Raw genomic sequence first — 25,996 nt, forward strand, 5'->3', positions numbered from 1 at the left:
CTATCATATTAGTCACCTCCCACGTGCCCCTTCAGATCCCCTCAGCCTTGCCTTCCTCTGTGACCTCTGACCTCTTGTTCCAGCTCAGTCAACATCATGGCAGCCAACTCTGTGTAAATTCAACCAACTCCACTTGGGCACACCCATAGCACCCCACTACACTCATATCTCTCAGGCTTTCCTGTCGATGCTGAGGTGTGATACCCGACAGAACACATTCAGTGCCTACACATATATACACAATCAGGAAGTACAGGGGAATTAAGAACCAGTGGAGAAAACTTGAGGCCAAAGGGAGCCAGGAACCAATAAATAATTCTCCCTTTCTTGCCTGGAATCAGTCACTTTTTTTTAATTTATTAAACTATAGTTGATTTACAATATTGTGTTAGTTTCAGGTGTACAACTTCAGATGCTTTTCCATTATAGGTTGTTACAAGATATTGAATATAGTCCCATGTACTATACAGTAGATCCTTGTTGTTTATTTTATATACAGGGGTGTGTATCTGCTAATCCCATACTCCTAATTTATCCCCCCCTTCCCCTTTCCCCTTTGGTAACCGTAAGTTTGTTTTCTCTGTCCGTGAGTCTGTTTCTGCTTTGTAAATAAGTTGATTTGTATTATTTTTTAGATTCCACATATAAATGATATCATGTGATATTTGTCTTTCTCTGCCTGACTATTTCACTTAGGATGATAATCTCTAGGTCCATCCATGTTGTTGTAAATTACAATATTTTGTTGTTTCTGTGGCTGAGTAATATTCCATTGTATATATAGACCACATCTTCTCTATCCATTCATCTGTTAATGGACACAGGTTGCTCTGGAATCAATCGCTCTTAATAAACACTCTCAAGTTGTACTTCCCTCCTTCCCTGCCTCACCCCCCTTTCCCTCATTGCTGTTCTCTGGGAATTGTGCTCCAAAAGAAAGTAGTAGCACATAATCCTTGGCCTCAGGCTCTGCTTTCTAAGCAACACAGGCTTAGACTCTATTCACTTTCCATTTCCGTGAAACAAATTACCACAAATGCAGTGGCTTAGAAACAATACCTATTTATCAGGTTACAGTTCTGTAGGTCAGAAGTTTACCATGGTGTGGCTGGGTTTATTACTCGGGTTCTCAAAAGAGTGAAATCAAGGTATAGCCCAAGTTACATTCTCATCAGGAGCTTGGAGTTCGCTTCCAGTCCTACCTGGTTGCAGAAGAATTTGGTTCCTCACAGTTCTAAGACTGAGGTTCCCCTTTCTTTTCTGGCTGTAGGTGAGGGGCTGTTCTCAGCACCTAGAGGGCACCCGCATTCCTTGCCACTCAGTTCCCTCCATCTTCAAAGCCAACAGCAACAAGTCAGATCATTCTTGTGCTTCAAATCTCTCTGACCTCTGTTTCTGATCTTTAAACCCAGATTTAAATGGCTCATGTGATTAGGTCAGTTTTACCTAGACAATCCTCCTATTTTAAGGTCAACTGATTTGGGACCTACATCTGCAAAATCCCTCTGGCCATATGATGTACCATAGTCACAGATTCCACCCTCCCCCAAAGGGATGTGGATTATACAAAGACAAGGGTCACTGGGGATCATCTTAGAATTCTGCCCATCACAGAGACAGTTGGCACCAAAACTGGCCCTAGAAAGCAGACACTCAGGATGACATTTTGGTGCTAGATTACTCACTAATCTGAAAGAAATAGGGTTCAAATTATTGAACCCTATTATTCAAATAGGGTGGTGAATGGAGTGGAAATTCTGGCATGCAATGGCATCACAAGTACTAAGGCTTTCCGCAGAATTTAATTGATATTAGATGGAGATGGAAGGTGAGGCAATGGATATGCAGTTGCCATGGTGCTTGAAAAGCATGGGAGCAACTGCGACTATAAAATGTGTGGATTGGCCTTACTGCTATTAGCAGAATTGGAAGCCTTGAAAAAAGAAAATAATAGACTCAGATCGACCAGCTGCCAATTCAAAGCCTGCTTTGAAATCTAGAGAGCCTCTGGGGTAACTTTTAAGAATATTCTCATCTCCTGTCACTGAAAGGCAGAGCTGCTAGAGAGACAAGTACGATGCCTCATTCCTAGTGGTAGGAGGGGTGAGGTAAGACCTCTTGTTTCTTATTTTAGAGGGATGTCCTGGAAAGCTCTAGACCACTGGATACCTAAAAACTTTGCCATTGTGGCAAGTCCCTGAATCTCCAGGGGATTTCTCTCTCTCTCTGCTATGCATGATTCTACTAGGGCATATACGGTACCTTCTACTTCCTGCTCACCAGATCCATTTAGCAAGATGCTATGTGGTGATCTGATGATTGTCCACAAGATTGAAATCCCTGTGGTAGAAAGCAGGAGCATTTACTTAGTCCTGGGGCAGGAGCATGAATGTTTACTGCTGCCCTTCTCATGTGAAGGTGAACTACTTTTGATCCCCCCTTTTAGTGGAGACTGAGAAGTACAAGTTCACCAGATCAACAGCCCTCCATGGACCAATTCCCTCAAGATTTACCCCCTCACATATGCCCCTAGTTCCTGCTCAGATGTATGAATCAGCTCCAGCAATTTCTCCAGTGCATAAGCTACTTTCTCCTGGAGCAAAGACTGCACTTCCCCGTTTGAGCTATTCTGATACCTGACCCTCATTACTGGTCTGCCGGGGTAGATTTTGGTGAGAATAGAGGCACCTGCCTTGGGTAAGCTAAATGCATAGTCTCCAAGCAAGCGAAGGCTCCTCTCTTTACCAAGGAGAATAAGGATTTTTTTTGTCAACCCAGAAGTTTAAGAGGATTTGGAAGATTCAAAATTCTCAGGCTTGTTCACTCTAGTATCCCTTTTTTCCTATCAGGATCCTGACCTTGACATAGGAGACTTGCCAAAGCCACACATTCAGTCTCCTTTGAAAGTCTAGCTCCCTTACACTTAAATCCTGGTCCTAATTTTCAGCACAGTATTCCCCATAACCACATGAGACAAAGGTCTCCTTAAATTGTGCCAAGGAGGCCTTCCACCTTGAGTTAACAGTTGGCTGAACGAGGCTCGTTTTATCCTTTTCTCAAGGCCTCCAAAGCAATCCATAAAATCTCCACAGTTTTTATAGTTCACATTTCCCCTGTACCATTCAAGTGCATAACAACTATATAACTTAGTGCTTTCTCCTCCACTGGTACCTCATCCTAGGTCACCGTGGAGTCTTAGTAATTATGATGCTATTACATGCCAGGGTTAGTCACCATCCATCTACTACCAGCAATAGGGTTCTTCTTGCCAACTAACTGGCAACTGACCCAGCTCTAAAATCCCACAAGGGCCTGCTTTCTGGTGCCATTTCTGACACCAGCTATCTTATCCCAGGTTCCCCTGAGAGTTGAACCCCGAACAAGGTCTGTGTGCAGGGAGTTATTTGTTAGCATTTTTGTGCCCCCAAAGAAGCAGTTCTGATATCTGATTAAATACAGCTAATTGAACCTGTGTATTTTACTCCTCTCCCTGCCAAAATCTCACCAAATGAAAGTAAAAGAATAGAAAAGGCCCCTAGGAACAAAGAAAATGAGTGAGAAAATGAAAGCAGACAGAGATGAACACGAACATTGGAAGCTAGAACACAAATGGATAAGTAGTCATTGATTTAGCAGAGTGAAAAAAACTGAAATCTAAACTTTCAAGAGGGCAGCAAGGGAGTCCATGATAAGCTTCCCTGATGGCCTTAGAAATTGAAGACACCAGGAAATGTTGAAGGCAAGCAGAGAGGTAGGGCAGAGAACATGATCACCATATAAGTCTGTATAAGAAAGATTTAGAACACTTTATACCCTCTCGGCCATCATTTCCCTCCTCCCTGTGCAGCCAAAAATCACTTTTTCCCTACTCAGATAAAAGATTGTTGTTTACTTTCTGGAGAGGTTGAACCAGACAGATTCCAAGGGTAGAAATTGATTGAATACCCAATGTACTTAAACATTGAGGAGAAACTTTCGTTGCTGTGAGCAAGTTTCTGGTTGAATCACTGATAGGTCATGTCAAGAGAAGACTTGGAGACTGAAGCATTTAGAAAAAGAAAGAAAACTTTACCAGCAAAGATTACAGGGAAGTCAGCCCCATAAGGACTTGCTCACAAAGTTTAAGACACAAGTTTTTGTGTCAACATTTTTTTTTAATTTTTATTGGAGTACAGTTGATTTACAATGTTGTGTTAGTTTCAGGTGTACAGTAACGTGGTTCAGTTATACATATACATATATCAATTCTTTTTCAGATTCGTTTCCCATATAGGTTATTACAGAATATTGAGTAGATTTCCCTGCTATACAGTAGGTCCTATTGTCTATTTTTTAAATTTTTATTTTATATTGGAGCATAGTTGATTAACAATGTTGTGTTGGTTCAGGTATACAGCAAAATGATTCAGTTATACATATACATGTATCTGTTCTTTTTCAAATTCTTTTCCCATTTAGGTTATTACAGAATATTGAGCAGTGTTCCCTGTGCTATACAGTAGGTCCTTGTTGGTTATCTATTTTATTTTTTTAACATCTTTATTGGAGTATAATTGCTTTACAGTGGTGTATTAGTTTCTGCTGTATAACAAAGTGAATCAGCTATACATATATATATATACATATATCCCCATATCTCCTCCCTCTTGCATCTCCCTTGCACCCTCCCTATCCCACCCCTCTAGGTGGACACAAAGCACCGAGCTGATCTCCCTGTGCTATGTGGCTGCTTCCCACTAGCTATCTATTTTACATTTGGTGGAGAACACAAGTGTTTAAAGGGAAAATCCCCACAAACTTATCAAGCTACGAAGTTTACATTAATCTGTTCATGATGGAAAAAATAATTTTCTCACATCATTATCTCATTCGCAAAGGTCATGGCTTATCTTTAGACATCCATATAGTAAAACTCAGGGACAAAATTGTTTTTGTTAGGGAGTCCGGGTTTACAAGAAATATTCAAGGTTATATTATTTGGGGGACCAGAACCAGATAGACCCTGTTGTTTTTGGAATGTCTCTGGATGAAAAGTTCTTAGTCTTATTGCAATCAAGGCAAAAAAGTCATTTTTTGTTTCAACAGTACAATAGAAAACTTTGCAAACAAACAACAACAAAATGTGAGGCAATCACTAACTTCAGGGAAAACAAAAAGTCATACGTGCTAGATTTTTTTCTGCTCTCTCTCTGTCTTGGATTCAGGTAGCTGACCTCTGTAGACTGCAGGACCCAGGCTTGGGTCCTTGACGGTTAAGTGCCCTTTTTCCTCACACAGTCAGGTACCACCATCTGACCTCTACCTTTCTGGAATGCCATCATCCCCATTGATATTATTTGTCCTCTGGCTTCTGGTTGGATTCAACCAGTGAGATGTCTCCCACTGTTATCAGTGTTTACACAAGAAATAAGAGGGCAGGAGAGGGTGAAATATTGATTCCACCCTTACCCCAACCCTCACCTCCAGGCTGTGGCATTTGGGCAGCAGCTCTGTTCCTTGTCTAAGGAACATAGGAGACCAAGGTCTCATGACTTCTCCACACCTGTGGCTCTCTATAGGTCCCATGCGCATATTGGGGTGGAATGGGTGGTAAGAAACCATCAATAAGTCTTCATTTTCATAGTAGGAAGTCTATAGATAAGATCTAAAGCTGGAAAAAGTAATAACAGTATTATTCAGAAATACATAAATAAATACCAGAAAATTGGTAGCTTCTTTATCTATTTTTGAAGGTGTTTGAAAGTTTTTACTTCTTAGAAAAGGGAATTAGGAGATGAGGAGAGATGGAATTCAGTAATATTACGGTACTTTTAAAACTATGTACATGTACTTACCTTTTAAAAAAATAAAAATTCAGTTTTAAATAAAGACTTCCTAAATACCTCCTCACAAAATGTCAATGCTGAGTTCCCCTTTTTGACTTTTTGACCAACAGAAGAGGGGAAAATACCCAGGTATACTCTAGAGTCTGTTCAGACTTAGAAACAGGGCCCCACTTGCAATGGCCCCATTTCAGGATCATTGCCCCAGGCCTTGGCAACTGTGCTTAGCCAGCTGAATGCTTTAACTCAGCATGGAATTCCAGTTGCCACCAAATGTTTGTTCATCTTTGAGAGACCCCAGTATATATGAAACTAAATCCACAAGGCAATCTTTTTCCTCAAACATTAGTACTTTGTTACAAGAAGATATTAATATACCACATTTGAACTTAATTTAGGGTGATCATCCCAACATTTTGAGAAAGGTAAACATTAATTTAACTTGATCTGGGAAGTTATTAAAGAAAAATTAACCTACAAACATAAAGCCACTGTAAGCTCTTTAAAGGCAGTGTGTCTTGAACTGTTCTCTGAATATTCGGCCAAAAACTTGAATCTACAATGAAGTCTTACCTTACCTTGTGGATAGGTTCAAATGTTAACACATACAGAGAAAAGCACATGTAGGCAAATTCCCCTTGACAATCCCTTAGGAAGGCTCCATGTTGAACACCATTACATTCTCTCAGTAAATTCTACAGAGACAGTGTTTACTCCATTGCTACAACAGATTGTTGTCTTTTGAGTTGAGCACCAGATGAAATTATGAACTAGCATTTAGGATTTTAAAAGTTAAGTATCTTCAGCAATAGAATCACGTTCAGTTTGGTGAGGTTTTCACTCTATGCAAAGACCTTGGGTATTGATCAGAGCTCAGCTCACATTCAGTCAGGGACATACGCTCACTGAGTGGAATGGTGGGTGGACCCTCACACACTGATCAAAAAATATTTCTCTTTCTTTGCAGAGTATGTAATTTACACAATTAAATGCATATATAACACAAAATACATGTAATTTGGAATTAAATGAGGAACAATCTAAATAGGTACGGTGAGAATACATTTTCACAGTACAAGAGTCCAGATGTGCAGGGATATAATTTTCTCTGTCTACGGCTGAAATTAAATTTAGCTCTCATGATCCCATCTCCTTGGAAAGCAGAACACTTAGTTGTGCCAATTCTAGAGACTTGAGTCATTTCCATCTTAAAATGTAGTCTCTTAAGATTCTCTTCCTTTCCTTTTCCTTTCTCCTCTTCTTCCCAGAATAATCTAAGTTCTGGGGGGGATTACATATCATTTTAGCATCAGAGGAAGGACATTGGTCCATGTGTCATGTCTGTCCTCACTGGCCTTCCTGAAGTGTAGCTTGTTTCACCAAGTCTTGGGCCATAGCATCTGTTTCCACTGTGATCATGGCCAAAGTCAGGCTGGAGTAATCTCTGGCACTTTGGTGCTCCAGGACAGCCTGGGGACATGGAGGTCTCTCTCACACCAGCTGTCAATGACACTGCAGATCCTCTGCCACTTAGCCACATCTTTCGTCCCATCCCTTTGCTGGACTGTTCTCCCATGACCTCTACTCTGGGTCCCCTTGTTCCACACCATTGTGACTCTCTGATAGACACACCCACCCTCAGTTATGAACCTCATTCAGGATCCCACTAAGACTTGAAAAATTATCAACAGATCTGTTCCAGCCCCATGGACTGAAGGATATAGACAGGGAAAGGATAAGCAAACCAACTTTTTCACATCCTCTCCTCCTAAACATACTGCACTTCCTTTTCTTCCCTATTGTGACCCAAAGATTGGTCTAGGGCACACTTCCCAGAGCTCTAGATGGATTGAGGAATCCCTAGACTTGTCTGAGATTTTCATCCACATTCAACCAGAATTTTTACCTTGAGAGAGAGGGTGTAAAGTCAAAGCCCCACACTAACAACTCAGCTCTAATATTCCTCTTCAAATGTTCTGAGCTCCTCCATCTCGACCAAAAAGGGGTCTTATCTTCTCTCTGTCCGGCATCTGATATCATTATGCATGCTTCCTTATATCCTGTGTAAATGGTATGCCCTAAATAAAAATAGACTTTTCTTCCCCCAAATCCTGGACCTTGCAAACCAAAAGCTCTTTAGTTCTCAGGCTATCATCTCTGCTATAGATTTGTCATTAAATTTGGAGAGTTTTCAGAGGTTTCATCAAGTATTCTTTCTGCTCCTTTCTCTCTCCTCTCCTTCTGGGATTTCCATTATAAACATGTATACTTGATGATGTCCCACAGGGTTCTGAGGCTCTGATCATTTTCTTCATTCTTTTTTTTCTTTCTGTTCCTCAAACTGGATAGTTCAATTGACATATCTCCAAGTTTGAGGATTCTTTTCTTCTAGCTGCTCAAATCTGTTGTTGAGTCCCTCTACTGAATTTTTCATTTCAGTTATTATACTTTTAAAATCCAGAACTTCTATTTCATTCTTTATAATCTCTATCTCTGTATTGATATTTTCTGCTTGGTGAAATGTCATTCTCCTACTTTCCTTTAGTTCTTTAGATTTGATTCTCAGTAGTTCTCTGAACAAATTTAAAATAGCTGACTTAAAGTTTTTCTCAAGTAAGTCCAATGTCTGAGCTTTTTCAGAGGTAGTTTCTATTGATTTTTTTGCTCTATATGTGGATAATATGGGGTTTTTTCTTTGAAAGTCTAGAATTTTTGCTGAAAACTGGACATTTAAAATAATATAATGTGGCAACTCTAGAAACCAAATGCTGCCCCCTGCTCAGGGTCTCTGTTGTTTATTTAGTGACTTTTCTGAATGAATGTTGAAAGTCTATATTATTTTCATGTGTAGTTACTGAAGTCTCTGCTCATTTATCTTAGTGGTCAGCTAGTGATTAGATATCTGAAAACTTAAATACCTAGAACCAATAAGTTTCCCAGGCTTTGGTGAAGGGTTCTGTATGCGTTGGGGCATGCCTTCCATATTTAGCCAGGAAGTTGACAATTTTGCCTTAGCTTTTACTTTCTGTAGAGCCTCCAGGTCAGTCAGTGGTGAGAGCTTAAGACTTTCTCAGGTCTTTCCTGAACATACACACAGGTCTTGGCATGCACAGAGCCCTACACATGCACATGGCCTTCTAAATTCCCAGGAGTATGTCAGAGATTTTCAAAGCCCCTGTAGCCATCTCACTCCTCAGTTTTTCCTTTAAAGCTTTTCAGTTATCCACTGCCTCAGGCAGCCACAAAGTTAAATAAGTGCCTCTAAATTTTTTCAACAAACACCTCATTCCAACTTATGGTTACCAGGGGGATGGATGGGGGGAAGGGATAGTTAGGGAGTTTGGGATTGACAGGTACACACTGCTATATATTCTTTTTATTTATTTATTTATTTATTTTAACATCTTTATTGGAGTGTAATTGCTTTACAATGGTGTATTAGCTTCTGCTGTATAACAAAGTGAATCAGCTATACATATACATATATCCCCATATCTCCTCCCTCTTGTGTCTCCCTCCCACCCTCCTTATCCCACCCCTCTAGGTGGACACAAAGCACCAAGGTGATCTTCCTGTGCTATGCAGCTGCTTCCCACTATCTATTTTACATTTGGTAGTGTATATATGTCCATGCCACTCTCTCACTTCGTCCCAGCTTACCCTTCGCCCTCCCTGTGTCCTCAAGTCCATTCTCTATGTCCTGCCCCTAGGTTCTTCAGAACCTTTTTGTTTGTTTGTTTGTTTTTAGATTCCATATATATGTGTTAGCATACGGTATTTGTTTTTGTCTTCCTGACTTACTTCACTCTGTATGACAGACTCTAGGTCCATCCACCTCACTACAAATAACTCAATTTTGCTTCTTTTTATGGCTGAGTAATATTCCATTGTATATATGTGCCACATCTTCTTTATCCATTCATCTGTCGATGGACACTTAGGTTGCTTCCATGTCCTCGCTATTGTAAACACACTGCTATATTTAAAATGGATAACCAACAATGACCTACCGCATAGCACAGGGAACTCTGATCAATGTTATGTGGCAGCCTGAATGGGAGGGGAGTTTGGGGGAGAATGGATACCTATATATGTATGGCTGAGTCACTTTGCTGTGCACCTGAAACTATCACAACCTTGTTAATCAGCTATACTCCAATATAAAATAAAAAGGTTTTTTAAAAAATGGAAAAAAAAAAAAACCACCTCGTTCCAGGGGAAAGGACATTTTGCAGAGGCAGTGAACAAGTTCCAAGTTAAATTTAAATAAAGATAACCTTGAAATGAGTCTTACAGAGAGCCATCATACAGGTCAAATAATGACAGTTCTCTGGGAATGAGCCTTTAAAGGAACTGCAACCCCATTCTGCCTTCTTCAGTGGCTACCACACTGCTGGTTTTCCTCTTGATTGCAGGCCCTTGGTTTTCAGGCTACCATGGAGCTGGACAGTGGGACATGCTAAAATGCCACAAAGCTCACTATTTTTATTGAGAGTCAGCTGTTTTCTTTAATAAATGCTCCCTGGAGGGCTGCAAGCCTTTGATTAATTTCTAGAGTTCCAAAAAAAAGTTAATTCTGTCTTTTGCTAGTTTTCTTGTTGCTTTCATGTAATTTTTGGAGGTCCTGGCTCTGCCATTTTTGCTTATGTCACTCGTATTACATATTTTTAAAGTATTTTAAAATGCAAAGCTAAGCAATGACTATTTTGTTTTCAGCTGTGATGCTGATGATAATATAATATTTATTGAGAACCATGTGCCAAGGCTCAGTCTAATAATTCACATGTATTATCTCAGTTAATCTTCAAAATAATCCCTTTACACAGGTACTATTACTATCCCAGTTTACAGACAAAGAAAATGTAGTATACAGAGTTTAAGTAATTTGCCTAAGATCAATAAGAACTAAGTGGTGGAAACTGGATTTGAACTCATGCTATTTGTTTCTAGAATAAAGGGCTGTGAGGCATTGTGGAACAACTAGGAATTACCAGAATGAACAACATGTCAGTTAATGTTTTAAAAATATTAACCCATGACATAGGCTTTTCTTTTATTGAACTCCAGATTACTTTAGGTGTAAGAAGCATTCATACCAGATATTTCTTGATCATCAAAATGTCAAGTAATTTTAATCTTTTTGATAAAAGCAAATTATTAAACATATAACTGAAGTCTTTAATATTCAGGTCTATGAGAATTTTCATATAAACAATTTAACAAACCAAAAACAAAATCCTTTATCTGACATAATTTTTTTGTCTTTTGTTTGAGAAAATATTATCACTATATTTTGAGATACGCCCCTCCAGCCCAGTGCTGAAATTTTTTCGAGGCATTGGTTTAGCTTGTTCAATTTCAATTCAAGAAAATTTCAGAGTGTTTACTTTGTGCCAGTTACTGAGGATGTAATAGTAAACAAAGCAGATTCTGCCATCCTGAGGCTCACAGTACAGTTAGAAAAGTCATGAAGTAATGGCAGGTGTGATTAGTATTATGAGAGGAAGCACAGATATTATGGGATCATATGATGAGAGACTAGAAAAGGCACCCTTGAGGATATGACATATAAAGTGAGACCTAAAGGACAGGGTGGGGTCATGGGAAGTCTTGGCAGAGGAAACAGACACATGAAGGCTAGAGACTGAGAAAGAATATGGTTTATTCAAGAACTGAGAACAACTTATTACAGGCAGAAAACAGAAACTATGGGGAGAGGCAGTCATGGAAATAAAAGGACTTGGCTGAAGGATCTTGTTTGTTCAAAAGCATTTGTTCAGATGAGCTAAAAGTCCCCCAAAGAACAATACACTATATTTATACATAAATATTCTTTTAGCCCATCATTAAGAGGTTGCCCAGTGGTAGCATATGTGGTAGGGTTCTACTTTCTGGTTGATAGTTTTAAATGAAGAATTGCCCGCAATAGAGCTAAAATCTACCTGAAGGTGGTACTAGGACAGAGGGATAAAAGGTTCATGAGCAAACTGGTAAAAGTAAGCCAAAACATAAAACTTGAAAGAGAGAGAGAAACAAATCATGCCTGGAGACAACAATACCACTGAAGTTATTCCAAGTTTCTGTCTAATCAGACTGACTTCTCTGCTCAGGTATTTTACAATACATCATCCACAATCTCCATGACAACGTTTTGAAGTATTACATTTCCCTCTTTCATATGAGGAAATCAAGGTTCAGAAACATAAATGACTTCATTCACTTAGCAAGTACTTACTGAGTACCTACTACAGGCTGCTTTATCAGTGAACCCAAGCTAATGGAACTTATATTCTAGCAGGAACTTATTCAAGTTCACACAGCTGATAAACCTCAACTAAGACTTCTTTAGCTAGAAAGACTACACTCCCCTATTGCACCACACTGAACAAGAAAGGGTTATTTTTCTTCTTAAAAATGATCCAGAAGTCACCTAAGTGATTCACTAACAATAAATTGTACTGTGATGTCATTTCAACTAAGCTCTCCATTATTTGCTGGTAATTACAACTGGTACCTTGATTTCGAGCTATAGAAAAAGAGAGCTACACACAGCACGATCCACCACCAGTCCCTCCCATCAGGAAGCTTGCACAAGCCTCTTAGATAACCTCATCCACCAGAGGGCAGACAGCAGAAGCAAGAACTACAATCCTGCAGCCTGTGGAACAAAAACCACATTCACAGAAAGATAGACAAAATGAAAAGGCAGAGGACTATGTATCAGATGAAAGAACAAGATAAAACCCCAGAAAAGCAGCTAAATGAAGTGGAGATAGGCAAGCTTCCGAAAAAGAATTCAGAATAATGATAGTAAAGATGATCCAGGACCTCAGAAAAAGAATGGAGGCAAAGATCGAGAAGATACAAGAAATATTTAACAAAGACCTGGAAGAATTAAAGAACAAACAAACAGAGATGAACAATACAATAACTGAAATGAAAATACACTAGAAGGAATCAATAGTAGAATAACTGAGGTAGAAGAACGGATAAGTGACCTGGAAAACAAAATGGTGGAATTCACTGCCACAGAACACAATAAAGAAAAAAGAATGAAAAGAAATGAAGACAGCCTAAGAGACCTCTGGGACAACATTGAACACACCAACATTCTCATTATAGGGGTCCCAGAGGAGAAGAGAGAGAGAAAGGACATGAGAAAATATTTGAAGAGATTATAGTCGAAAATTCCCTAACATGGGAAAGGAAATAGCCACTCAGTTCCAGGAAGTGCAGAGAGTCCCAGGCAGGATAAACCCAAGGAGAAACACACCAAAACAAGTAGTAATCAAATTGACCAATGACAAAGAAAAATTATTAAAAGCAACAAGGGAAAAATGACAAATAACATACAAGGGAAGTCCCATAAGGTTAACAGCTGATTTCTCAGCAGAAACTCTACAAGCCAGAGGGAGTGGCACAGTATATTTAAAGTGATGAAATGGAAGAACATACAGCCAAGATTACTCTACCCGGCAAGGATCTCATTCAGATTCAACGGAGATATCAAAAGCTTTACAGACAAGCAAAAGCTAAGAGAATTCAGCACCACCAAACCAGCTTTACAACAAATGCTAAAGGAACTTCTCTAAGTGGGAAACACAAGAGAAGAAAAGGACCTACAAAAATAAACCCCAAACAATTAAGAAAATGGTAATAGGAAGATACATATTGATAATCACCTTAAATGTGAATGGATTAAATGCTCCAACCAAAAGACACAGGCTCGCTGAATGGATACAAAAACAAGACCTATTTACATGCTGTCTACAAGACACCCACTTCAGACCTAGGGATACATACAGACTGAAAGTGAGGGGATGGAAAAAGATATTCCATGCAAATGGAAATCAAAAGAAAGCTGGACTAGCAATACTCATATCAGATAAAATAGACTTTAAAATAAACAATGTTACAAGAGACAAGGAAGGACACTACATAATGATCAAGGGATCAATCCAAGAAGCAGATATAACAATTATAAATATGTATGCACCCAACATAGGAGCACCTCAATACGTAAGGCAAATGTTAACTGCTGTAAAAGAGGGAATCAACGGTAACACAATACTAGTGGGGGACTTTAACACCTCACTTACACCAATGGACAGATCATCCAGACAGAAATTTCATAAGGAAACACAAGCTTTTAATGACACAATAGACCAGATAGATTTAATTGATATTTATAGGACATTCCATCCAAAAACAGCAGATTACACTTTCTTCTCAAGTGCACATGGAACATTCTCCAGGATAGATCACATCTTGGGTCAAAAATCAAGCCTTGGTAAATTTAAGAAAATTGAATTCATAACAAGCATCTTTTCTGACCACAACACTATGAGATTAGAAATCAATTACAGGGAAAGAAATGTAAAAAAACACAAACACAGGGAGGCTAAACAATATGTTACTAAATAACCAAGAGATCACTGAAGAAATCAAAGAGGAAATCAAAAAGTACCTAGAGACAAATGACAATGAAAACACGATGATCCAAAACCTATGGGATGCAGCAAAAGCAGTTCTAAGAGGGAACTTTATAGCAATAACAGCCTACCTCAAGAAACAAGAAAATTCTCAAGTAAACAATCTAACCTTACACCTAAAGGAACTAGAGAAAGAAGAACAAACAAAATCCAAAGTTAGTAGAAGGAAAAAAATCATAACAGCCAGAGCAGAAATAAATGAAATAGAAACAAAGAAACAACAGTAAAGATCAATAAAACTAAACCGGTTCTTTGCGAAGATAAACAAAATTGATAAATCTTTAGCCAGACGCATCAAGAAAAAGAGGGCGAGGACTCAAATCAATAAAATTAGAAATGAAAAAGGAGAAATTACAATGGACAGAAGTACAAAGCATCATATTTATGTATTTTCAGAAATCAAAGCATCATAAGAGACTACTACAAGCAACTCTATGCCAGTAAAATGGAAAACCTGGAAGAAATGGACAAATTCTTAGAAGGGTATAACCTTCCAAGACTGAACCAGGAAGAAATAGAAAATATGAACAGACCGATCATAAGTAATGAAATAGAAACTGATTAAAAGTCTTCCAACAAACAAAAGTTCAGATCCAGATGGCTTCACAGGTGAATTCTATGAAACATTTAGACAAGAGCTAACACCCATCCTTCTCAAACTCTACAAAAAAAATGCAGAGGAAGGAACACTCCCAAACTCATTCTACAAGGCCACCATCACACTGATACCAAAACCAGACAAAGATACCACAAAAAAATAAAATTACAGACCAATATCACTGATGGATATAGATGCAAAAATCCTCAACAAAATACTAGCAAACAGAATCCAACAATATATTGAAAGGATCATACACCATGATCAAGTGGGGTTTATCCCAGTGATGCAAGGATTTTTCAATATACAAAAATCAATCAATGTTATACATCATATTAACAAACTGAAGAATAAAAACCATATGATCATCTCAATAGATGCAGAAAAAGCTTTTGACAAAATTCAACACCCATTTATGATAAAAAAAAAAAAAAACTCTCCAGAAAGTGGGCATAGAGGGAACCTAAGTCAACATAATAAAGGCCACATACGACAAACCCACAGCAAACATCATTCTCAATGGTGAAAAACTGAAAGCATTTCCACTAAGATCAGGAACAAGACAAAGATGTCCACTTTCACCACTATTATTCAACATAGTTTTAGAAGTCTTAGCCATGGCAATCAGAGAAGAAAAGGAAATAAAAGGAATACAAATTGGAAAAGAAGAAGTAAAACTGTCACTGTTTGCAGATGACATGAAACTATACATAGATAATCCTACAGATGCCGCCAGAAAACTACTAGAGCTAATCAATGAATTTGGTAAAGTTGCAGGGTACAAAATTAATGCACAGAAATCCCTTGCATTCCTATACACTAACAACAAAAAATCAGAAAGAGAAATTAAGGAAACAATCCCATTCACCATTGCAACAAAAAGAATAAAATACCTAGGAATAAACCTACCTAAGGAGACAAAAAACCTGTATGCAGAAAACTATAAGACACTGATGAAAGAAATCGAAGATGACACAAACAGATGGAGAGATATACCATGTTCTTGGATTGGAAGAATCAATATTGTGAAAACGACTGTACTACCCAAAGCAATCTACAGATTCAATGCAATCCCTCTCAAATTACCAATGGCATTTTTTACAGAACTAGAGCAAAAAATCTTAAAATTTGTATGGAGACACAAAAGACCCCAATAGCCAAAGCAGTCTTGAGGGAAAAAAAGGAGCTGGAGGAATCAGACTCCCTGACTTCACACTATACTACAAAGTTACAGTAATCAAGACAATATGGTACTGGCACAAAAACAAAAATATAGATCAATGGAACAGGAAAGAAAGCCCAGAGGTAAACCTACGCACCTATGGTCAACTAATCTATGACAAAGGAGGCAAGGATATACAATGGAGAAAACAGTCTTTTCAATAAGTGGTGATGGGAAAACTGGACAGCTACATGTAAAAGAATGAAATTAGAACACTGTCTAACACCATACACGAAAATAAACTCAAAATGGATTAAAGACCTAAATGTGAGACTGAACACTATAAAACTCTTAGAGGAAACATAGGAGGAACACTCTGACATAAATCACTGCAAGATCTTTTTGATCCACCTCCTAGAGTAATAGAAATAAAAACAAAAATAAACTAATGGGACCTAATGAAACTTAAAAGCTTTTGCATAGCAAAGGAAACTATAATCAAGACGAAAAGACAGCCCTCAGAATGGGAGAAAATATTTGCAAATGAATCAATGGACAAAGGATTGATCTCCAAAATATTTAAACAGCTCATGTAGCTCAATATCAAAAAAACAAACAACCCAATCCAAAAATGGGCAGAAGACCTAAACAGACATTTCTCCAATGAAGACAACAGATGGCCAACAAGCACATGAAAAGCTGCTCAACGTCACTAATTATTAGAGAAATGCAAATCAAAACTACAATGAGGTATCACCTCACACTGGTTAGAATGGGCATCATTAGAAAATCTACAAACAACAAATGCTGGAGAGGGTGTGGAGAAAAGGGAACCTTCTTGCACTGTTGGTGGAAATGTAAATTGATACAGCCACTATGGAGAACAGTATCAAGATTCCTTTAAAAACTAAAAACTGAATTACTATATGACCCAGCAATCCCACTACTGGGCATATACCCAGAGAAAACCATAATTCAAAAAGACACATGCACCCCAATGTTCATTACAGCACTATTTACAATAGCCAGGTCATGGAAGCAACCTAAACGCCCATCGACAGATGAATGAATAAAGAAGATGTGGTGCATATATACAATGGAATATTACTCAGACATAAAAAGGAACAAAATTGGGTCATTTGTAGAGACGTGGATGGACCTAGAGACTGTCACACAGAGTGAAAAGTAAGAATGAAAGTAAGTCACAAAGAGAAAAACAAATATCATATATTATCACATATATGTGGAATCTAGAAAAATGGTACAGATGAACCAGTTTGCAACACAGAAATAGAGACACAGATGTAGAGAACAAATGTATGGACACCGAGGGGAGAAAGAGGGGTGGGGGGTGGGGGGATGAATTAGGAGATTGGGATTGACATGTATACACTAATATGTATAAAATAGATAACTAATAAGAACCTGCTGAATAAAAAAACTAAATAAAATTCAAAAAAAAAAAAAAAACAAAGAAAGGGATCTAATGCGAGGCTGATTGAGCCCCTTTATCAGGTAGTTAGAACCAATCAGACGCATGAGGACTGAGAAACATAGACATATCCCCACTGGGAAGTTGCTTGCTTCTCCTTGGCTACACCTCCCTTTCTCCTTCTTCAATCTCTCCTAGCTCCTTATCTATTTGGAGCTCTCTGGAAAGAGACCACAAAACCCAGGCCCTGTCTGTCCTGTAGGGACATTTAAGATCCCCTGGAACCCTGTTCCTCATTCTGATGTGTTCACTTTGGTGTCCTGGTTCCAGATCTTTGACTCCAGTTTCAAAAGGACAAGGCAAATATATTTCTCTTTCCTGGTGTTTAAGAATTCCTCTCACTTGCCCTCTGCTGTCATCCCAACACTCTGAATGAAGAACAATGTTACCACATGTCACATGCACAGAGAGACTCCCACAGAACTGTTCCCGTAGCACTGCCTTTCTTTTGAAGACACTGATTTTTTGAGCAAGTAAAAGAGGAAGACATCGGAAGGAGAAAGAGAGGGTAGGGTTGCCCTTGGCTCTTCCCATTGAAATACTTTCCAGAATTGGAGGCAGGTAGGGAAGACATGACTCGAAAGGGGAAAAAAAGGTATTTTTGTTGTTGTTGCTTTGTACTTTTCCTACGTTCTCAAAACTACAGCCTCAACACAACACACTTATACCAACGACTTCCCCCATGAGACTTTTCTGTGGAGATTTAACAAGTTGAAATTCGTTACAGATCTCTCTTTTATATCCTCACTTTTAGACCCTCTGAAATCTAAGACCACCTCTCTATTTGTATTATTAAGTTATTATTAGCTAAATTTTCAAATAGATACCAACAAGCTACTTGGCCAGATAGGAAGAGTTTTTTTCTAAGGAGGTGCTCTTCTGAAAATACAAGCAGATTCATGCAACATCAGGCAATCCTGGAGAAGTACAGCCCCTGTCTGGCCTATGCTCTGTGTCTTGTCTTAATATCAGATCACATAACATCCCCACCATCCTTCTATGACCCTCTCACCAAGGAGACATATATCTAGTGAAATTCATCCAGCTTGCAGTCTTCTACAAAGAAATATAACTGGAGCAGACAAGAGATTAATGAGCAAAACTAAAAGAACATTAGTAGAGCACACAACTCTCCAGATTTAACTACTCATAACCTAATGCACCAAGTTGCTGGGATCATCAAGAGAAGATACATCATTTGCTTTCCTTCTTGGTAAACGTTGGAAAGAATGCATCTTGAGCATCTTCATTGAAACTTTGGCATCAAAGCAAAATTTACAGCTATAGAGCCTCCACGTTCCATGTAATTTTGGAGAGTTGTTTCACTTTCAGAGATTATAGTATATCATGAAGTTCTGCAGATTCTTCCTTGAAAACAGTGTATACCCCACATCTACTGTCATCTCTTCATTCTCCCTGCCCCTTCTCTTTCTGGATGTGGTCGTATCTTGCTTGGACTTCTGAATTGATCTTCCCACTTTCACCTCTCCAATCCATTCTCCACACAGCAGTCAGAGCTAGAACATCCATTGATGATGTCATTCCCCTATTTAACTCTCTCTAATGGCTTCCCTTTGAATAGAAGATAAAATCTGAGACTCCCAACCTAGGCTCTGAAGTCCCTGCCTACTTCTGCAGCCCCCACTTGGCTCTCTGAATTTGAGCAACATTTTGACCTTGATTTCTCTTGCAACTCCAAGTTCTTTCCTACCTCAAAGATTTTGCACACATTATTCTGTTAGCCTGAAATGCTCTTTCCTCATGCTTTGCTTGATTAACTCCTCCTCATGCATCAGATCTCAGCCTAAATATCAGTTCCTTGAGAGGCCTCTCCCCCCATCCCGACTATCAGACCCTTTTATTACTGCTCTCATAGCACTCACTTTCCAAATTTATGCCTTAACTTGTGTGTTTATTGGTCCCATGTCTATCTCCTCCACTATAATAAATCCCCATGCAGACAGGGACGTTGATGCCTTGGGTCCCACTGTTCCCACTGCCCAGAGTGGTACCTCGTACAATGTGATGTGCTCAACAGATAAGTAGTCAATGAATGCACAGATGAATATTTGTGGAAGGAAGGGAATCATAAATCCCCCAAACATCCCTCAACTTCCATGCAGAAGCCCTCCCACAGACAACGTGAGACTTCCAGACGACCCAGTGTACCTCATCCTAGATGCATTTCATGCCATAATAACAGATTTGTGGCGGATAGGACATTCTACCCTGCTTCTGCGGCTCCCAACCAACTAACCCTACAGACGCCCTGACTGCTTCTGCCTCCATCACTACTGCTCCTTACCTCCACCCCCACCCCTGACAACTTACTCTGAGGTCAGAGGGTGGAGAGATCCTTTTAAAGACTGTGCCCCTTAACACGGTCATCTAAGACCCTCAGTGTCTTCTCTTTCCAGATCCTGTGCCTGTAAAAGCCACACAGGCCTACACTTGCTTCTTTTTTTTTTTTTTTAACTTTTCTTATTTTTCATTTTTTTAATTTAATTTTTATTTTATGTTAGAGTATAGTTGATTTACAATCTTTCTTCTTGCAGTTGTTGCAAACAAGCCCCAGCCCATCAGCTCTATTCATCAGATGGGCTTGGACCCAGGCTCTGGCCCCTTACTTTTCCTTGACCCTCCACTCCATCCTAGTGTCCACCTCATTTCTGGAACTCAGCTTGGTCTCCCAATCCTGGCTCCACTCTCAGTGCTTGGGCTTAGGGACTGAAGGAGCAGCCCAATTTGGCTTTCTTCCCTCCTAAGGGCAAAGCTTACATTTGGCCTTAAAATCTCTCTCTTTGCTGTTTGGAGATAATTTCAACCTGACACTAGGCCTCTGGCCTGTGCTCAGGCCAAGCTTAGGCAAGTCTCCCCACAAGACGGGAGATCATGGGATTTCCCTGGCGGTCCAGTGGTTAAGACTCCACGCTTCCACTGCAGGGGGCATGGGTTGGATCTCTGGTTGGGGAACTAAGGTCCTGCACACCACACAGCGTGGCCAAAAAAAAAAAAAAGAAAAAAAGACAGGAGATCAGCAAGCGGTGGCCCTTGCCCAACTCTGAGGTCCAGTTTCCCTCTGGTCTTCCACAAACATCCCCTTTAGCCTCTCCTTCACTCGTGTCCTCAGCCCTGCACACTCTGCCCACTCTACCCCCGCCCAGCCATCCACTAAATCTGTAACCAATTCTAATTCCTCAGTCAAGTTCATCTCCAGATCTTCTAAGAAACCCTTCCCATCCCTCCCACCTACTCACTGTGACTTGTTCACATTCAGCACACAAGATTCTCTACAGAAAGATGAAAAAAGGACAGACTCGAATTTAAATTCCATCCTTGTCACTTACTAGCTTGGGCCTTGAGGGAATAACTTAATATCTTAAAGTCTCATTGTTTAAAAAAAATCTGTGAAACTGGAATAATATCCACTTAGAACCTTTGGTTGCTAGCACAGATGTGCCACATCATAAGCATTCAATAAATGTGCGAGGGGGGAAGCTATGGCAATTGCAAAGAATTGGAAGCCTTGTTTTTGCCTGTATAATTCTCCTAGATGCGGAGAAAAATCAGGAGAGCAGCAGAGTAAAGGAGAGATTTATGGAAAGGAAAGCTTCTGCTTTGGGTCTTAAACAATAAGCAAAATATGGGTAAGAAGGTAAGAAAGAGAAGCTTTCCAAGAGGGCCGACATGATGAAAGCCTGAGTACATCATGGCCATGGGACCATGGGAAGCAGAGCTGAAGAGAGTGAAGGGAAAAGTAGAAAGTAAGCCTGAATAGAAGGAGAAGGGCCAGCTCAGGAAAGACAAGACCCAAATGCGACCCAGGTTTCCCTTGACTCCATGGCTCTGGGTTTTCTCTTCTCTGTAGGTGGACCCTTCAGGCTGCATCATCTCAAAGCATTCGTTTATTTGTAACTCAATTAACCCAGCTTAGGGAGTGACATAGTACACATCTCACCCAAGAAAGTAATTAATGTTTGAAAAATTCAAATGCCACCTAAATTAATTGCTATGAATATGTTGCTGGAGATCCTTCAAATGCCTCGGCCTAACCCTGGATGTGGTGACAAAAGCAGGGACCTCCCACTCTGCTCCTTGACCTTGCATCACTCTGTTTGTTCCTTAAATGTTTGCTGGCATTATGGGGAGGCAGTTGTGGAAGAGTTCCAGTGAGTCTACATTTGCAAAAGTTCTTGACATCTTGGCTTGTCTATAAAATGGCTGGGTTTAAAAAAAAAAAATAGTAGACTCAAGGTAACCTGGTATTTCTTCTTATTTCTCTATTCCTTTGGACCTCGGTATCTCTGGTTAGGTTATAATAGTAGTACCAATACTAGCTCCAGATAAGTAAGACCACACTAAGACCCAGAATAGCCAAAGCAATCTTGACGGGAAAAAAAGGAGCTGGAGGAATTAGACTCCCTGACTTCACACTATACTACAAAGCTACAGTAATCAAGACAATATGGTACTGGCACAAAAACAGAAATATAGATCAATGGAACAGGATAGAAAGCCCAGAGATAAACCCACACACATATGGTCAACTAATCTATGACAAAGGAGGCAAGGATATACAACAGAGAAAACACAGCCTCTTCAATAAGTGGTGCTGGGAAAACTGGACAGCTACATGTAAAAGAACGAAAGTAGAACACTTCCTAACACCATACACAAAAATAAACTCAAAATGGATTAAAGACCTAAATGTAGGGCCAGACACCATAAAACTCTTAGAGGAAAACACTCTTTGACATAAATCACAGCGAGATCTTTTCTGACCCACCTCCTAGAGTAATAGAAATAAAAACAAAGGGCTTCCCTGGTGACACAGTGGTTGAAAGTCCGCCTGCCGATGCAGGGGACACGGGTTCGTGCCCCTGTCCAGGAAGATCCCACATGCCGCGGAGCGGCTGGGCCTGTGAGCCATGGCCGCTGAGCCTGCGCGTCCGGAGCCTGTGCTCTGCAATAGGAGAGGCCGCAACAGTGAGAGGCCCGCGTACCACAAAAAATAAAATAAAATAAAATAAAAATAAACGAATGGGACCTAATGAAACTTAAAAGCTTTTGCACAGCAAAGGAAACTATAAACAAGACGAAAAGACAACCCTCAGAATGGGAGAAAATATTTGCAAACGAATCAATGGACAAAGGATTGATCTCCAAAATATATAAACAACTCATGCAGCTCAATATCATAAAAACAAACAACCCGATCCAAAAATGGGCAGAAGACCTAAATAGACATTTCTCCAAAGAAGATATACAGATTGCCAGCAAACACATGAAAGAATGCTCAACATCATTAATCATTAGAGAAATGCAAATCAAAACTACAATGAGGTATCACCTCACACCAGTTAGAATGGGCATCATCAGAAAATCTACAAACAACAAATGCTGGAGAGGGTGTGGAGAAAAGGGAACCCTCTTGCACTGTTAGTGGGAATGTAAATTGATACAGCCACTATGGAGAAAAGTATGGAGGTTCCTTAAAAAACTAAAAAAAGAATTACCATATGATCCAGCAATCCCACTACTGGGCATATACCCAGAGAAAACCATAATTCAAAAAGACACATGCACCCCAGTGTTCATTACAGCACTATTTACAATAGCCAAGTCATGGAAGGAACCTAAACGCCCATCGACAGATGAATGGATAAAGAAGATGTGGTACATGTATACAATGGGATATTACTCATCCATGAAAAGGAATGAAATTGGGTCATTTGTAGAGACGTGGATGGACCTAGAGACTGTCATACAGAGTGAAGTAAGTCAGAAAGAGAAAAACAAATATCGTATCTTAAGACATATATGTGGAATCTAGAAAAATGGTACAGATGAACCGGTTTGCAAGGCAAAAACAGAGACACAGATGCAGAGAACAAATGTATGGATACCAAGGGGGGAAAGTGGGGGGGATGAATTGGGTGATTGGGATTGACATATATACACTAATATATATAAAATAGATAACTAATAAGAACCTGCTGTATAGAACAGGGAACTCCACTTTGCTATACAGTAGAAACTAACACACTATTGTAAAACAACTACACCTCAATAAAAAAATAAAAAGTGGCTGCTGATTGGGCAGGTATTTTACCTGTATCGTGACATGTATTCCTCACAACAGTCCTAAGAAGTGAGTACTATATTTATCCCCATTTTATAGGTGAGGAAACTGAGGCACAGAGGTGTGTCACGTAACTTGTCCAAAGTCACACACTTAGAAGTGATGGAGTTAGAACTCAGACAGGGCATCTGCCTCCAGAGCCCGTGGTCTCAACCCTCCTGCCTTTCTGCCGGTGCCACGAAGGTCAGCATCCTGACTTTACAGGGAGAGAAACTGAGTTGTGAAGCGGTGAAGCGTGGGCTCAGCTCACTGAACAAGTGGATCAGTGGCAAAGTCAGAGCACTACCACCCTGGCTCTTTCTTGGCTCAATTTTTCTACCAACCAATCTGTATAAAGATGTTCCCTGTCTCGTCATCATTCTTCCATTTTTAATGGTTCCCAAGGCAATGGGACTTGAGCTCGAAGAAACAAAAATCCATTACAAAAGCAAAGCTGCCCCCCCTGGCTAAAATTCCATTTTCCTAAAGCTCAGTATTCCTAATCAAAACAAGAAGCGGTCAATCCCAGCCTTTTGACACACCACAGAATGGTCTTCAAATGGTCCAAAGTCCAGAGAAATGGAAATGTCTTTCCTCTTGTGTAGGAGGCCAGGGAATGTCAACATCAACAGGTCAGACCACAGGCCTCTGGGCTTTTTTCAGAGCTGAGGTTACACATGTAAATGTAAAGATAGGAGAGTTACTACTTCTAAACACTTGGAAGTTTCATGGATTCTTTTAAAATCACATGGAGATCCTTTAAACTGCTTCATCCTTCCTCCTTAACCAAGAAGGAGAAAATAGGATTTGGGGAGCAAAACCAAGCTCTCCATGTGGGAGTTGCTTAGAGAACTGATAACAATGTCCCTGGTTCTCAAATACATATTAGAAATACACGTGCATCTTAAACGTTGCAATCCTGGAGAATTTTATCTGGCTTCAGATTTAAGGGCTTGTTGGTACCTTAGATTTTGACACAGTTACTTAGGACAGTTTTAGAGAAGAAAAATCAGGCTGGGCTTCATTCTCCTCCAGAAACATCAGCAGCTACTGTGTCGAGAAGACCTTAACTGGGGGTGGTCTCACCCCTAAGAGGTAATGATGCTCAGACAGGCTCTGGGGGAGGTCTCCGTGTGTGGGAGCTAAGCCCAGTAATCAGAGGCTGCAGGGCGAGGGACAGAAGGAAGCCGGTGCTGTGCGCTACAGCCAGCCAAGATTGAAGTAATAATAGACATTTCATGTGGCCTGTTCGGTCTGTCAAAAATAGTCCAAAAGTTTTCCAACAGTGGCCAGCCAGAAGCCCTGCTCAGAGCCAAAGACAGCAACTGGAAACAAAGTTGCCAAACCCTTCTATCCCACTCTGTGTTGTATTATTTTGTGTTTTTTTAATTTTTCCCTTGGCATTTGGAACTTAGATGTCAGCTCTGGTGGATAGAAAAGCACAAGGCTTTCCTGCTGCTGCCTGTTCAAAGGTCATGTCATTGAAGGCAGCGGCCATCTGCACGTGGAGGCGGGAGGGGAGCAGTTCTTTCCACATGTGCGTGGTGAGGATTTTTCAGGAGGATGAGATAATCATTTTTCGTTTAGTTTTCAGTTCATGTCCAGTCTGGCTTAACTTCCCTATGCTGAGGATATACTGATGGTGTTCAATTTTACTACCTGCTTGGCACTGCAAAGGGGCAGGCCTAATTTGGGTTAGTGCCCTTTTTAGCAGGGAACAGCTATGTGGAAATGAAGTGGAACATCATGTCTTTAGGGGGGTTGTCAGTTCTCTGAGAAATTGGCTAATGGAGAGTCTTTCCTTTTAAAACACTAAGCTGTGTGTTTCACAAATACTCAGGAAACTGAAGCTCAGCTTCCCTCAGATAAGTTTTATGATAAAAAAAAAAAGAGGAGCCTCTGTTCAAACAAATAAATCTTCAGAGGGAACAGTAGAAACATAGACATGAATTTGCTCATAAATATTTCACATTTTTTGACCTTCCCATGATTTGGTTTTTAATTCTAGTACAGAAAGTGCCCGGTACATAGGAAGTACACTAAAAATACTGAAGTGGATGATTTCATCTGTGTTGAGCCAAGCGTATTATTATGTATATAATTAATGATAGCATGAGTTGAACTAATAAGACAAACAGAGAAATGGCCAAAAATTACTAATACCACAAACATCACTCATTCTTGAAGGCAAAGATCACCCCTAATTGGAAGAGGTCTCTGGGCTCATGGCCTCACTTTTCTTAGCTCATCCCATGTATGCAGCGTTTGACCGCCCGGTACATTAATCAGCCCTGACGACATCCCTGTGA

This window comes from Delphinus delphis, chromosome 14, assembly GCF_949987515.2.
Source record: "Delphinus delphis chromosome 14, mDelDel1.2, whole genome shotgun sequence".
NCBI classification, from domain to species: Eukaryota; Metazoa; Chordata; class Mammalia; order Artiodactyla; family Delphinidae; genus Delphinus; species Delphinus delphis.